At 40.3% G+C, this 6,690-nt stretch overlaps 1 long non-coding RNA gene across 2 annotated transcripts in view; it reads left to right on the top strand.

Moving 5' to 3' along the window:
• The window catches only part of LOC109311785, a 47,026-nt gene extending 41,712 nt beyond the window's left edge, over positions 1-5,314 (top strand). For both annotated transcript variants that reach the window (XR_002101616.1, XR_002101615.1), the window contains exon 2: positions 5,098-5,314. This is a non-coding gene — a long non-coding RNA (uncharacterized LOC109311785). The remainder of the gene's footprint in view (positions 1-5,097) is intronic.
• Positions 5,315-6,690: the final 1,376 nt, after the last annotated feature.

The raw sequence follows: 6,690 nt of genomic DNA, 5'->3' as shown, positions 1-6,690 counted from the left end.
TTGTTTGTTTGTTTGTTTGTTTGTTTGTTTGTTTGTTTGTTTGTTTGTTTGTTTGTTTGTTTGTTTGTTTGTTTGTTTTTGCTTTTGTTCAGTAGATTGTGAAATGTGAAACCATGCAAAGTGAGCATGCTGGCAAGATCCATTTACAATTCCAGTAAGCTGAAGTTTTGGCTTTAGGAGAACATTTTGCAGGAGACAGGATTTCCACATGGTACCAAGCCCCTGCCATAGTGCAAATACATCACTGTCCTATTAATGTGCAACTCTAGCCTGCACACCAGTATTCATTTATGCTTTCATTTTCATAAATATAGCCTACTTACTGAAATGCAAGATGACCCTGAATAAAGATGGCCACCCCTAATAATTAGAGTATTAAATGAATAAATGTTATTGCTTTACTGGTGTAGAATCTAATTATTTGAGTGTTGTCTTGAATTCATCCCCCTCTCACTGCTGCAGCAGGTAAATTAGTGCCTGGGAGGGTCAGGTGGCCCCCTTGCCCTCTGCCCCCACAACTTCTTTGCCCTGCAACCTTCCTGTCCTCCACTTCCACTTTACTGTCAGACCCTGCTCAGGCTCTGTACAGTGCAAATGTGAGCTGCATGTGACTAAAGGAGGGGTGAAAACAGAAAAGAGAGCAGACACTGAGGAGACTGCTGCTTGTCTGACTGCCCCTAACCCTGTCTGCTGCAAATTTCAGGACATACACTCCATAAACATAAAGGCTGGATAGGCATCTGGCTGGTGTCATCTGACCCCACCACTCTTTCGTCGGACTTGATCTGTTGAGGTCCCTTCTGATCCTAGCATCTGTGAATCTATGAAATACACTTTATAAATAGTACAAACTGTGCATGCTATTAGTTCAGAACCAAAAGGCTTATGACTTATAAAATAGTTCACTGAGCTGGACCACAATGGAATTGACAGCATTTCAAGCCATGGTGACCCCAGAGCTCAGCACTGCTTAGTGTGTGTGTACACACTCCAGATTACGCCCTTCCCCACCCCCCAACAAAGAAGCTATGTGCTAATTAGCCCCCACCTCATGAATGGACCAGGATGTTCTTGTCATAAGTCCTGGGACCCTCCAACAATAGATGGCAGGATCATGTTAATGACATATAACAGGTTGAGAGAGAAGGCAGCAGCCTTTCAGCTACATAGAAGTCTGGTGATATTTGGCAGATATTTAGGGCTCATGGAGAAACAGAAATCATTGGAAGTTGGAAAGAAATGCTCAGCTGTGGGAGTGAAATGAAAATCACAATGCATTTGTGTAGTGGTTCACCATGACCTGAGAAAGAATTGATGCTGAGGGAGACTGAGCACAATGGGTACTGTATCTTATTCAGATGGGCTGCCCTAACCTAGCTTTGTGGTAGGTAGGTTTCCATTGGTGTGCTTGACCAGTATGGGCCATGTGTTTTATGGGCATGCTCAACATGGGCTTCATTCAGTCAGCTTCATAGTTGGTTTCCTTGGCTGAGCATATGCTGATTTTAGCAGCAATTTAATGATAGTGAAGGTATTTAATGGGAGGGGTTACTGATATGCAAATTTAAGACCAGGGTTTTTTCTTTGCTGATTAGAGGAAAAACCTCATCTTGTATCTTTACATCAACTGTTTTATAAATGATAAAGCAAAGAAGATTAAGTTGCTTCCCCAACACATAAGGCAAGTCAGTGTCGAAGTTCTAGTTTCTTATATGGCTCCCAACAGTATATTTGAGCTTTGATTAGTATTTGAAAGCTCTCAACACCTAACCTTGTGGTGTGAGTGTACCCCTCTTTCTAAATAAATCGTAAGTGAATATAATATTTGGTGCTTTAGTTACTGAATATTATTCATAGTGTACTAAATAGTAATATAGATACATTGCAAGTTGCTAGGTTTTACTCCCTTTAAATCCAGAATTGTTTGACCCTATGTCTCTCAATCAGTTGTCAGTTTCTGATAGTTACTTAGGTCACACTTTAGAGGGCAACCTCTATATCTATATAGAAAGTATTAGCCACTTGAATCTACAAACTTTAAATATTAATCATCAAAACGACAGATTCTTGCTGGACTGAACCCAGTAGCTGTAAATTAAGGATGCTGTGTTTTTAAGCAGTGCCTTGGTTATAAATCTTTTTTGCATGTGCCCTGTAAACTTAATATACTTGTTCTAGATGGCATGTTTAGAGGCAAAGTACATGACAGATAGAAGAACATAGGCAACAGAATATTATTGCACAGCTTTTGTCTTGCTGCAACCTCTGTTGTAATGAAGTAGTAACGTAGTGTTTTTATAGTCAGGCACAAAATAACACAAAGTTTAATTAGAGGTAAACAAGATCTAATGCTGGGCCCTGATGACTTCAATTATGGTAGTAATAAGGGCTTTTCTAATGGTGTGTGTGCGTGTACTCCTTCAACATCTAGAAAATATGCACATCATTTTATACCATATGGAGGTCATGCCTCAAGGTGTACCAAAGTTTAACTTTTTTCATTTGATCCTAGCTTTGTGTTTAAATGCTGACTGATATGCACCAGATCTAGTTAAGTGATGCTTTTTACATGTGCTAAGAAATGGATTAAAAAATCTTGCTGACCAGGTACAGGAGGCGTATTGTAATTCCTAGGTTGCACTGACACCTGGTGGCAGTTTAGTAGTTTTCTTTCAGACAACCTGTAGAACTGTTGTTAAATTCTTATTATAATGCTAGTCATGTAGCCATGATGAACCTGATGAAGAATGTCTTGCATTTAAAAGCTTGTCTAACTCTTTCCCAACTCTGTCCCAGTTGGTTCCCGCTTGTGAAATTTTTATTTCATTGTTTGGGCAAAGAGCCCCAGATAGTCAGTTAGGGTCAAGGGTAACCAGCTTTTTTTCAGAGTGCTCTAAACTTCACTTTTATATAATGAAATTGGCCTGAAAATGAACATAGGTCAAGGGCTTCCCAAGATGCCCAACTCCAAAATGACCAGAATGTTTTTAAATGATTGGTGCATATGTCATGGATGCATACTGTACAAGTAGAGAGTTCTGGCACTGGTGGGGTTGAAGGAGATCAATGGGGTAGTTTTTACATCTGCAAACTTCCAGAGATGTCTGTAGCTATGGGGATGGCTTCTGAGCTTGTGGAGTTCCCCCTTCCTTTTGAACTTGAGACTTTGGCATTATCTGTTACCCTTGTGGCCTCAGCAGCAGGTATGTAAAGCTTCTTCCTCCCATATTGTGTTCCAGTGGGGAGCAAGAACTTGGAGACTCCTGTGTGATGCTGTCTTTTCTTCACACCTCACCTTGCCCTACTGAAAAGGCATCTATTACTGCCTAGATCAAGTTCCTTTAGCTTTGTTTTTTATTAATACCAATATTTTACCTTTTAGATGAATATCTTGGTTTAATCTAATATAATGTTCTAAAGGGAAAACACCACCCAAAAAACAAAACAAAACAAAAAAAGTATGGTATTCCCCTCAAGAGTTATATGGGTTCCTCATCTGTTCTAGATATCACCAGTCATGAGTATTTCTCCTTATCTTTGCCTGGTAAGAGCATTGAAACAGTTTCTTCTGGGTGCTGATTTACTACATCCACCCTTATCACCAGGTTAGATTACTGCAACAAATGCTACAGGAAACTATACCTTTTAGAGAACAGAAAGCAAGTGTTAACTAAAGAAACATGTGCTGTGCTAGGTGTACAGTGCACCTGTGCTTTGTGATATGCAGAATTTCAGCAAGATATTTAAAGTGTTACTTTTAAATCTATTAGGGCCTTAGTACATGTTGTGCTTTAAGCTTTAGTGCTAGCTTGAGTTTGGGTAGTGACACCTTAAGGCTAAAAGCCTCTGACTTTTTCCCCCTACCTGCACAACTGTGACTTTTCACTAAAGGGCTGGCCAGCAGGGGCCTGACTAAGAGCAGTGGCTGTGAGGTGCCACTACAAGGCTGGTGAGCCAGGACAGGCTTCTGTCCCTGCTCTATATAGGGATGTGAGAGAGAGGGACTGGGTGGGGGGGCAGGAATGTGAAGCTGGGCGGCAGAGACTTAATGGGATGGGGAGTTCAGATGGTATGGCATGCCAATACATTGTGTTAGTTTAGTGTCTTTTTAATATGCCAGGGGGCTAGTGCTATATTTTAATATGTTTAATATCAAAGCAAAACAAAATATAACTATTGGAATGTGCACTGAGTTACTAGATTATATATAAAGTTTTTTAAAAAACACAACAAACCGGGCAAAAAATAGTCAAAAGGTGTTATTGCTTCTGCAGTTATTATAGATAAATGTATGTCTCTTATTCAGTTTCATAAAACAAAATCTAGCCTCCTTGAACATTTTGACAGTGCCTCCAATACTTCACTGTCAGTCATTTTTACATCTGAGTTAGTATTACCACACCTGAGTTAAGGTTCTTAACTAGAGCTAAAAACAATCTGCAGGACTGTGAAATAGAGAATGGCTAACAGACAGCAACACTGCAGAAGAAAAGATAGAACATTAAGAATAGTAGAACATTAAGACCATTAAGAAAAGAAGGTCATTAACACTTCTGAAACAGGGAGAGATTTTCAGGAGTCGGGGAGGTGATAACGAACCCTGGATTCAATAGACCCTCTCAGCACTGCTGGAATAGACGTGCTGCTGCCTGTCTCATACAGGTGGTGGAGCAGGGATCAAATAGGGGTGCATCTATACCACTGCACCCTCCCTCCTTGTGATGCACTCATGGGAGGGGACCTTCTGGATTATTGAGCTCAGTTTCCTGCTAGTGTGGGCAACCACATTATGTGCTTGTTTATCTAGTTCCATATTAAAGTCACTTATGACTTCTCGGCACATGCCCCTGATGGGAGGTTGTTCCAGAACCACATGCCTCTAATGCTTACAAATAAGTACGGTTGTGCCCACATTCTTCTAACTGGGCATTCTAAGTCATTATGCTTAATCTTTTTTAAAATGTGGAAGTTTTCTTGGGAAATTGCATAATAGGTGTTATAGGTATTGCTTGTGTTCCATATCCCCTCCACGCCACTTGGTTTTTAAGGCGCTTATGGAAACTGCCATTAATATGGTGAATTCTCTTTTGTTTGCAGGCACAGCTTCATCAGGAGATAGGAATGAGCTGATGTGGTCTGAAATACAACTGTAAAACTGCCTGATGTCTTCTAAAGATGTTGCAGCTAAACAATCTTGTGAACTTCCCCTTCTAATTCCTACGCAATACATGGACAAAAGGAGGACAAAATTTGGACTCTTGGAAAATTTGCCAAAGATTTTTATGATAAATAAATTTGCAGTGTTTTATTTCTCTGCTGATTTGATATCTGGATATTTCCTGTAGTTAGTGATGAAGCTCGAACTTGGTCTGTTTATTTGTCATCCATTTGTGGAAGCTCTGAGTGACAGGTACTGTAAACATCCTACACTCTCAGCTGTGGAAAATGAGGAAGCTGGGAGAAGGCTGTTTACTCTCCCTGCCTTGGATAGCAGCTGGAGGGAAGAGGATGGATAGTATTGTAAGCTCAAATTTATCACTATTCTGATAGTGTTGACTGTACTTGTAAAAAACCTGTGTTTTGCATCTTACATTACTGTTCTCGTAAATTAGTAATAGCTGTACATAGCGATGTGACATTTTAATTAAAAAGAGTAATGATGTAAACCATAAAAAGGGATGGGTGTGCTATTAATATGCTTCAAATGCATTGTTGGCATGACACAGAGCTGAGCATAGCAGTAGCACAGCAGGGCACCATGAACCTGATGTCTGTGTTTGTAAATGGGTGGGTTTAGACAATGGCTCTGAAAGTAATGGAAAACTAAGTTATTACTCTGTTTATAAGTGATGCTAATTAGAAGTTCTAGTTTGGGGGCTCAAAAATTTGTTAGGCATGAAACGTTCTTAAAAGCAATACATTTTGTGCTGCTTTTTTATTTAATTCCTTGTTTCTGAGCCCTTAGGTTCATGGAAATGTGAACCCTGAGGGCCAAAATCTTTGTTTTCAGGTAAGGGTTGAGACTATCCTAAATAAATGAGACTATCCTAAATAAATCTGTTGGATTCCACTAGCAGATGCTTCAAACCAAACACCAAATATCATAAAACACAATTAAAACAAAGGTGTTGCCAACCCAAATAAGTCCTATATCTCTCTCCAAACTGAGTTTTATACAGAAGAGACATGAATGTCTTCTAGCTTATTTTGAGAATTTAGAGCTGCCTTCTCTGCCACAGATTATTGTGTTTTTTCTTGTCCTCTGGCCTGGCCGTTCTTATCTTTCGTTCCTTGTGCTATTGGCTAAGTAGGGCTACATCATTTTTATATTTTAGAAAAAGAAATGAGGGAAGTGGTGGTATGCCAACTTCACTATGCTCCTGCCATGGCCCACATCTGAGCCATGTATATTGGAGCAGATTGCTGATGTTTGCAGAAGCAGGTACAGAAAAAATATAAGCAGATGTTATATTATGAGTGGGATCACTTGTGCTGGATGTGCCCCAGCATAGCTGATCCATTTCATTGGTGTCCCCAAACATTGCTGGTCCCATTGTCCTTCAGGGTCAGGCTCCTGCCACTTTTGGGGGCCTGGTCCTCCAGGACAACAGCCACAGATGCTGCACCCCTAGTCAGGGTTTATGTCTGCAAGCAGGGGATCCCCTGTGAGGGTTCCCTATTTGCAGTCAT

The sequence above is a fragment of the Crocodylus porosus genome, unplaced genomic scaffold, assembly GCF_001723895.1.
Source record: "Crocodylus porosus isolate Cpor-Errol unplaced genomic scaffold, CroPor_comp1, whole genome shotgun sequence".
Taxonomy (NCBI): domain Eukaryota; kingdom Metazoa; phylum Chordata; order Crocodylia; family Crocodylidae; genus Crocodylus; species Crocodylus porosus.
The sequence above is the reverse complement of the archived record's forward strand: the minus strand, read 5'-3'. Positions and strand labels throughout refer to the sequence as shown.